This window comes from Phocoena sinus, chromosome 13 (assembly GCF_008692025.1).
Source record: "Phocoena sinus isolate mPhoSin1 chromosome 13, mPhoSin1.pri, whole genome shotgun sequence".
NCBI classification, from domain to species: Eukaryota; Metazoa; Chordata; class Mammalia; order Artiodactyla; family Phocoenidae; genus Phocoena; species Phocoena sinus.
The window spans coordinates 60,848,072-60,857,590 of NC_045775.1; the positions used below are offsets into that span (position 1 = coordinate 60,848,072).

General features: G+C 41.0%; 1 pseudogene; it reads left to right on the top strand.

The window, feature by feature from the left end:
* Positions 1-7,815, top strand: part of LOC116764032 — a 43,934-nt pseudogene extending 36,119 nt beyond the window's left edge.
* The last annotated feature ends 1,704 nt before the right edge of the window (positions 7,816-9,519 follow it).

Below are 9,519 nucleotides of genomic sequence, written 5' to 3' on the forward strand. Positions count from 1 at the left end.
AACCCTGGCAACCGTAAGTTTGTTTTCTCCATCTGTGACTCTATTTCTGTTTTGTAAATAAGTTTATTTGTACCATATTTTAGATTCCACATAGAAGCGATATCATATGATATTTGTCTTTCTGTGTCTGAGTTACTTCACTCAGTATGACAATCTATAGGTCCATCCATGTTGCTGCAAATGGCATTATTTCACTCTCTTTTATGACTGAGTAATATTGCATTGTACATATGTACCACATCTTCTTTATCCATTCATCTGTTGATGGACGCTTAGGTTGCTTCCATGTCTTGGCTATTGTAAATAGTGCTGCAATGAATATTGGGGTGCATGTATCTTTTCGAATTATGGTTTTCTCTAGATATATGCACAGGATTAGAATTGCTGGATCATATGGCAGCTCTATTTTCAGGGGGGTTTTTTTGGGTTTTTTTTTTTGCGGTACGCGGGCCTCTCACTGTTGTGGCCTTTCCCGTTGCGGAGCACAGGCTCCGGACGCGCAGGCTCAGCGGCCATGGCTCACGGGCCCAGCCACTCCGCGGCATGTGGGATCCTCCCGGACCGGGGCACGAACCCGTGTCCCCTGCATCGGCAGGCGGACTCCCAACCACTGCGCCACCAGGAAAGCCCCTATCTTCAGTTTTTTAAGGAACCTCCATACTGTTCTCCATAGTGGCTACACCAATGTACATTCCCACCAACAGGGTAGGAGGGTTCCCTTTTCTCCACACCTTCTCCAGCATTTGTTATTTATAAGTCTTCATTTCTTTAGGATCAATTCCTATATATAAAATTGCTATATCCAGGGTGGATACATTTTTTAAAATCCCTTTATTGGGGTATAATTGCTTTGCAATGGTGTGTTAGTTTCTGCTTTATAACAAAGTGAATCTGTTATACATATACATATATCCCCATATCTCCTCTCTCTTGCGTCTCCCTCCCACCCTCCCTATCCCACCCCTCTAGGTGGTCACAAAGCACCGAGCTGATCTCCCTGTGCTATGCAGCTGCCTCCCACTAGCTATCTGTTTTACATTTGGTAGTATATATATGTCCATGCTACTCTCTCACTTCGTCCCAGCCTACCCTTCCCCCTCCCCATGTCCTCAAGTCCATTCTCTACATCTGCATCTTTATTCCTGTCCTGCCCCTAGGCTCTTCAGAACTTTTTTTTTTTTTAGATTCCATATATATGTGTTACCATATGGTATTTGTTTTTCTCTTTCTGACTTACTTCATTCTGTATGATAGACTCTAGGTCCAAGGGGTGGATACATTATTTAAAAAGGTTTTTTTTTTGGAAATTCCCTGGTGGTCCAGTGGTTAGAGCTCAGTGCTTTTACTTTGGGGGCCCGGGTTCCATTCCTGGTTGGGGAACTAAAATCCCTCAAGACACAAGGCGTGGCCACAATATTTATTTATTTATTTATTTTTGCGTTAGGCGGGCCTCTCACTGTTGTGGCCTCTCCCTTTGCAGAGCACAGGCTCCGGACACTCAGGCTCAGCGGTCATGGCTCACAGGCCCAGCCGCTCCATGGCATGTGGGATCTTCCCGGACTGGGGCACGAACCCGTGTCCCCTGCATCGGCAGGTGGACTCTCAACCACTGTGCCACCAGGGAAGCCCCACAATATTTTTTTTAAAAAGGTTTTTGTTAAGCTAAATTGCCTTCTAGAAAGACTGCATCCCCATTGATATTGAATGGGAAAGCTCATTTCTGTTCCTTAGGAATAGGCCTCTTTCTCGGTTAAGCTCCTTCAATCAATTTGACTGTTTCGGTCTTGGCCTCTGTCTTCAGGCAGCTTTGAGGTGGGGAGGCACAGCTTATCTTCCACTTGTCCCCATTCTGCATCCCAGAGACTGGCTCACCTATGTGGTATTTACCTTCGTCCCACCTAGAGCCCTTTGGGGTGGGCTGGAGGAGGCAGGAAGGACCTTGGCCCTTCAGCTGTCCTGGTTCTTTGGCTCTTCCTGGATCCTGATCAGATCTCCCATTTTGTCTCCTTCTTTACTTTAGCACGCAGTAGAAGTTTTGGCTTTTGCACCCTAGTAAGGTTATTATATTTGACTCACACCATTTTGGGATTTCTGTCTAGGCAATAAAGGTACCTCTTTGCAAGGCTATCTATCGTATTTCCTGTTTGCTTTTAGGTGGACCAGTTTGACTGAAGCTTGTTCTTTCCTGCAAGAATTATATGCCAGAAGTAGCCAATTATATGACTTAGAATAGTTTTTGACTTTGAGATACAGAAAAAAACAATTCAAACAAATTTATTGTCTTATGTAACCGAAAGTTCAGCAGTAGGGTGGGCTTCAAACTGCTAAACATCAGCAATGGCTCATTTATGTCGTTATAGACCCAGGTTTATTCCTCTCTTCATCTGCTATTATCAGTAGAGGCTTCATCCTACAGTAGAGGCTTCATCCTAAGACTGGCTTCTTGTGGTGGCAGGGAAGCTGCCAGTAACTGTGGAGAGCACCAGAGACTTCCTTGGTGATTTCTTGGAATAGAAGCAGGGAGGGTCTTTCAACTAAAATGGAAGAAATCTTTTCCCTTAGTCTGATTGGAACAACCTAAGTCACGTGTTCACATCTAAAATTTTCTAAAATCCTCTAAAGCTTTAGGTGTGATAGGCACAAAGTCAGTGTTCCAAGTTACAGCAGTTTTAACGAGCTCCTTTGTAACCACAGAATAAGACTTGTTACTTCCCAGCCAGGAATAGAAGAATCTTCATGGCATTCCATACTGTAAGGTCTATCATTGCCACCCCTCCCCTTTTCCATATCAATTTATATATTAGTTAGGACTCTGGTTTGCAAGTGACAAATACCCAACTCAAACTGGCTTAAAGAAAATGGGAATTTATTTACACATGGAACTGACAGGGCTGTGGAATAGACTGGATTTGGGCATGCCTGGATATAAGGGCTCAAGTGATGTCATCTACGTCCTCCTTTTCTCTCTAATAGGTTTTCTCCATTTGGTAGTCATGAGAGCCACCAGAAGCTCAAGACTCACATGTTATCAGCTTAGCAACCTTGGCAGAAAGAGAGCATCTTCTCTGATAAGTCTGGCAGAAAAATCCCAGAGAAGATTCTGATTGGCTATGTCCTCATTCCTGAATCAACCACTGTGACCATGGGAATGGAATATTCTGACTGGTCATGTGTCTACTATGGTCAGGGGAGGCAGATCAGCCACACCTAAACTATTTAGAAGTGGTTCCCTTCTGGAAAAGGGTTTGGTTACTGGAAGAAGGCAGGATGAATGCTGGGAAGGCAAAAGTAACAGCTGCTCACTATACTGGTATTTTAGCAATTCGAAGGAGGTCAATTTGGCTAGAGCAGTGGCTCTCAAATTGTGGTCCCCAGACCTACTGAATCAGAAACTCAGCAATCTGTGTTTAATAAACCCACCAGGTGATTCTGATACAGGATAAAGTTTGAGATCCAGTGATAAAGAGGTTTCCCTCAGGGGATATGGAAGTGCAATGGAGCTAGCAATTAATTCTGGGTATGGGGGGATTTCTTAGGGGACGTGGAATCTATTTGGGTCCTAAAGTAGGAGGTGGACCTCATGTGTGAGGAAATTTCCATTTCGTACTCTAACTTCCTAAGCCTGGCTGGTGCCAATTTACCATATTTATCCTGCCTCTTTGAGCCACTGTGACTCATCTTTTCTTTCTCCTAGAATATCCTTCTTTTTCTCTTCACTGATTCAAACCCTAGCCATCCTTGAAGGTTCAGCTCAAACTTTCGTCTTTTCCAGGAAATCTTACCTGATAATCTCAATTTTCACATGCTCAATGCTTCCTTATATACCAGGTACTGGTATATAAGGTGTACTCTTTTTTTTTTGCATTTTAACACATGTAGATTTATGTAACTACCACCATAATCAGAATAAAGAATGGTTTCCTTATATACCAGGTAAGTACCATGGTAAGTACTGGAATTGCTTAAATGAATTATACTCCTTGGTTTAAAGGCTATATGCATTTTTTAAATTCATTTATTTATTTATTTATTTATTATTTATTTTTGGCTGTGTAGGTCTTCGTTTCTATGCGAGGGCTTTCTCTATTTGCAGTGAGCGGGGGCCACTCTTCATCGCGGTGCGGCCTCTCTTGTTGCGGAGCACAGGCTCCAGACGCGCAGGCTCAGTAGTTGTGGCTCACGGGCCCAGTTGCTCCGTGGCATGTGGGATCTTCCCAGACCCCGGCTCGAACCTGTGTCCCTGCATTGGCAGGCAGATTCTCAACCACTGCGCCACCAGGGAAGCCCGCATATTTTTAAAGATGCCATCAGAATGCCCTCTAAAAACGGCTCTACCAGTTTACATATTCACCAGTACGTGAGGCTGCTTAGTTCCCCGTGCTCATCACCACTATAGACACTATCAGTCTTTCTCATTTTTGCCAGTCTGAAAAATGTACAATATCTTGTTGCTGTTTTAATTTGCATTCCTTTGACTTTTAATACACCTGAACATCTTTTCTTTGTTGGCTATTTGCATTTCTTCTATATCTTGCTTGTTAATACCTGTCTTAGTTTGGGCTTTGGCAGAATATCATAGAATGAGTGGCTTATAAACAACAAAAATTTATTTCTCACAGTTCTGGAGTCTGGAAGTCCAAGATCAGGGTGCCAGCATAGTCGGGTCTAGTGAGAACCATCTTCTAGGTTGTATCTTCTTGTTGTATCTTCACATGGCAGAAAAAGAGCTGTAGAGCTCTCTGGGGTCTCTTTTCTACAGGCACTAATCCCATTCATGAGGGCTCCACGCTCATGACCTAATTACCTCTCAAAAGCCCCACCTCCTGATACCATCACATTTGGGATTAGGATTTAAATTTATGAAATTTTGGTGGGAGGAAAGCATAAACATTCAGTCCATAACAATATTCTAAGCCCATTAGTTTTTAGTTTTTTTGATTTACTATATAGAAAAATTGATTTTTTTCTTTTGGTGTACTCTTTTTTTTTTTTTTTTTTGCATTTTAACACGTGTAGATTTATGTAACTACCACCATAATCAGAATAAAGAACGGTTTCATCATTCCAAAAATCTCCCTTGTGCTAACCCTTTGTAGTCATACTTTCCCTCGACCCATAACTTCTGACAACTACTGATCTACTCTCCATAACTATAGTTTTGTAGTTTTGAGGATGTCAAATATATGAAATTGTATAGTGTGTAACCTCTTAAGGCTGGATTCTTTCACCCAGCATAATGTTTTGAGATTCTTTCAAGTTGTTGCATGTATCAGTAATTTGTTCCTTTTTACTGCTGAGTAGTGTTAACTGTATAGATGTACCACAATTTCTTTATCCATTCACCCTTTGAAGGACATTTGGGTTGTTTTCAGTTTGGGACCATTATAAATAAATCTGCTATGGACATTTGTGTACAGCTTTTGTGTGAACATAAGATTTTATTTCTCTAGGGTAGATACTCAGGAGTGGGATTACTGGGTTATAGAGTAAATGCATTTAGCATTACAAGAAAGGAGTAAACCATTTCCTAGAGTGGCTGTATCATTTTGCATCCCCACCAGCAATGTATCATATTACTTAACGCCCTTGCCACAGCTAATTAAATCAGGGGTAATTGCCTTAGCTAAAAGGTATATTGCATTAGCCAGACCAGTGACTTATGAGTGGACTAGCATGAGAACTCTGCAGAAAAGGGGACAAGAATATCCGAAAAAATTGAATCTGAGACTATCAAAAAGAAGAGAGGCGGGCTTCATTGGTGGCACAGTGGTTGAGAGTCCGCCTACTGATGCAGGGGACACGGGTTCATGCCCCGGTCCGGGAAGATCCCACATGCCGCGGAGTGGCTGGGCCCGTGAGCCATGGCCGCTGAGCCTGCGCGTCCGAAGCCTGTGCTCCGCAACGGGAGAGGCCACAACAGTGAGGCCCGCGTACCGAAAAAAAAAAAAAAAAAAAAAAGAAGCAAAAGCCAAGATTAGAAGTGAAGGAGAAATCTAGAAATACTGAGTCACCTGTGTGGTAGACTTATTAAAGTAGGGGACAACAATTGCCTGTTTCAGAGGGAATGAAAAGAGAAGTCAGCAGAGCTGCTGTCGGATCATGAATGATGAAAAGCTCATAGCCCATTGTTCCTTGAAAACTGGCCTTCCAGTAGCTGAGCTGAAAACATACTTTTCTTTTCTTTTCTGTGTAGCCTTAAGATAAACTCTCATTAGTTATGAAAGGAACCTTTAATATAAAAGCTTTATTGAGATATAATTAATATACCATAAAATTCATCCATTGAAAGTATTCATTGTTTTTCAGTATATTCATAGAGCTATACAGCCATAACCACAATCAATATTAGAAACATTTTCATCATTCCAAAAAGAAACTCCATACCCATAGCCAAACAACCTTTCTTATTATAGGGACCAGGCACAGTTCCTGCTTATCCCTGAGTAACAGATTTCCTTTTATTGCAAGTCTGTGAAAGTATTCAAACAAGACAATCACAACTTACTGCAGGAACCAGGTATCAACCCACCTTCTTGAAATTGCAAAGCCTACCTCCCACATGGGAGTTCTTGAGTACAACTCCCATGGGGTCCTGTGTGGTGTGTCATGTCCTTCTCCCCCAGGCTGTGAGTATATGTGTAACAAACTTCTCTCAATCTCATTTGTCCTGTTTTGGTTGTCATGTGTTCAGTCATGCCCTTAATCCTAGAATGGGTGTCCCACCCTCACTAATGGGTGATTAAGGAGTAAATTAAAACAAAGTTCCCAATAGCTAATTTGATCAACACACTTTAAAATAGTTAATTGAGATTTTCCAGTCTGAGGGGCAGTAAAGAAAAAATAAAAATTTTAAAAAAGAACAAAGCCTAAGAAGTGTGTGGGACATCATCACACGTACCAATGTATTATAGGATTCCTAGAGAGAGAGGAGAGAGAAAATAGGGCAGAAAGACGTTTTGAAGAAATAATATACAGAGACTTCCCAGATCTGGTGAAAGACATGAAATTACATATCCAAAAAGTTTAATGACCTCCAAACAGGTTAAATTCAAAGAGATACACATGAAGACACAATACAGCCAAATCGTTAGAAAAGACAAAGGGAGAATCTTGAAAGCAGAACGAGAGAAGGGACCTATCTTGTACAAGGAAGCCTCGGCAACACTGGCAACCAGTTTCTCTTCAGAAACCATGTTGGCTAGCAGGCAATGGGATGACTTAAACTGCTAAAAGAAAAAAATTGTCAACCAAGAATTCTATATCTGGTAAAACTATCCTTGAAAAATGAAAAAGAGCCTCACTCCTTCACCTGCCACTGCTGCCACCCCCAGGAAGAGGGAAAGTGAGAGAGGAGCCCATGTCACCTGTCACCCAAGTCCTCCAACTATGTCACCCCAAAGATATAGTTCACCTATGCCAAGCTTGTCTGCACCCCACCTCTGATCCAAGCTGGATCCAGGATTGCATCCAGAGGAATTTCTGCATCATCGATATTCTCTTTGACTGGAGAGAGCTCTACAGTATTTAATGGGGCCCAGAATGGTGTCTCAACTAATCCAGTGGGAGTTTCCGACCAGTGCAATCAGCAGAGACGTTGATACTGAAGCCAAATTTATCGATGCAGGTGCTGCAACAGTAGGAATTCTGGTCTGGTGCTGGTATTGGAACAGTCCTTGGTGACCTTATCATTGGTTATGTCAGAAACCCTTCATGAAACAATAACTGTTCTCATATGCTATTCTTGGATATGCCTTCTCTGAAGCATTGGTTCTCTTTTGTTTGGTGGTTGCTTTCTTGATTTTGTTTGCCTTGTAACAAAAACTACTGCTTAAAATGTTGTCATTTGTGGGCTTCCCTGGTGGTGCAGTGGTTGAGAGTCCGCCTGCCGATGCAGGGGACACGGGTTCGTGCCCCGGTCCAGGAACATCCCACGTGCCGCAGAGCAGCTGGGCCCATGAGCCATGGCCGCTGAGCCTGCGCGTCCAGAGCCTGTGCTCCGCAACAGGAGAGGCCACAACAGTGAGAGGCCCGCGTACTGCAAAAAAAAAAAAAAAGTTGTCATTTGTATTAATTACAGATGGAATTCTGTGTATCTTACTGTGACTCTGAAAACTATAGTGTTGGTGTCATGGAAATGTATGTTATTTCCAAAGTTATTTTATTGAAGGTTAAAAAAAAAAACAAATGAAGGAGAAATGAAGATATTCCCAGATAAACAAAAACCGAGGGAATTAGTTATTAGTAGACCTGCCCCATAAGAAATACTAATGGAAGTCCTTCAAGGTGAAATGAAAGAGCACTAGACAGTAACTTAACGCTATATGAAGAAATAAAGAAAAATAGTAGAAGTATCTGCATAGGTGAATGTAAAAGTCAACATTATTGCAAGTTTGGTTTGTAACCTTTCTTCCTATATAATTTAAAAATCAAATATATGGTGTAAAGCAATAACAATAAATCTGTATTAATGGGCACACATTGTATATAGTTGGTGACAACAGCAACATAAGGAGGGTGGAGCTGTAAACAAGCAGAGTTTTTTAATATAATCAACACTGAATTGGTAGAAAGTCTATTTTATCTAATATTAATATAGCCACCTCATGGGCTTCCCTGGTGGTGCAGTGGTTGAGAGTCCGCCTGCCAATGCAGGGGACACGGGTTCGTGCCCCGGTCCGGGAAGATCCCACATGCCGCGGAGTGGCTGGGCCCGTGATCCATGGCCACTGAGCCTGCTCGTCCGGAGCCTGTGCTCCGCAATGGGAGAGGCCACAACAGTGAGAGGCCCACGTACCCAAAAAAAAAAAAAAAAAAATATATATATAAATATATATATATATATATATATATATATATATATACCCACTTCAGCTTTTTATTATTGCTATTTGCTTGGTATAAGTTTTTCCATCCTTTTACTTTCAACCTATTTGTATCTTTGAGTCTAAAGTGTGTGTCCCATAGACAAAATATATTTGGAGATATATTTTTATCTATTTTGATGGTCTCTGCCTTTTGATTGGATTCTTTAATCCATTCACATACAATGTTATTATTTATGTGATTGGATTTATGTCTGCTGTTTTACTTTTAATTTTCTGTTAGTCTCATAACTATTTCCCTCCTTTATTGCTTTCTTTTGTATTATGTGGATGTTTTCCTACTGTAATATCTTAATTCTTTTAATAATTTTTTCATTATATAGATATTTTTGAATTATTTTCTTAGTTGTTGCTCTAGGGTTTACCATGTACATTTTAACTTTTCAGAATCCATTCAGATTTATACTGACTTGTTTGTAGTGTTATTTAAAAGCATTACTCTTGTGTAGCTCTAGTGTCTCTTCCCCTTTTTGGTGCTTTTAAAATAACATTATATATATTACAAACCCCAAAATATATTGTTATAAGTATTATTTTATATAATTTTATGTCTTTTAGGGAAGCTGAGAGAAGAAAGGACAGCAAGTGTATATTTATAGAGTTTGTTATAGTAATCTTCTAATTTACCATTTTTGGT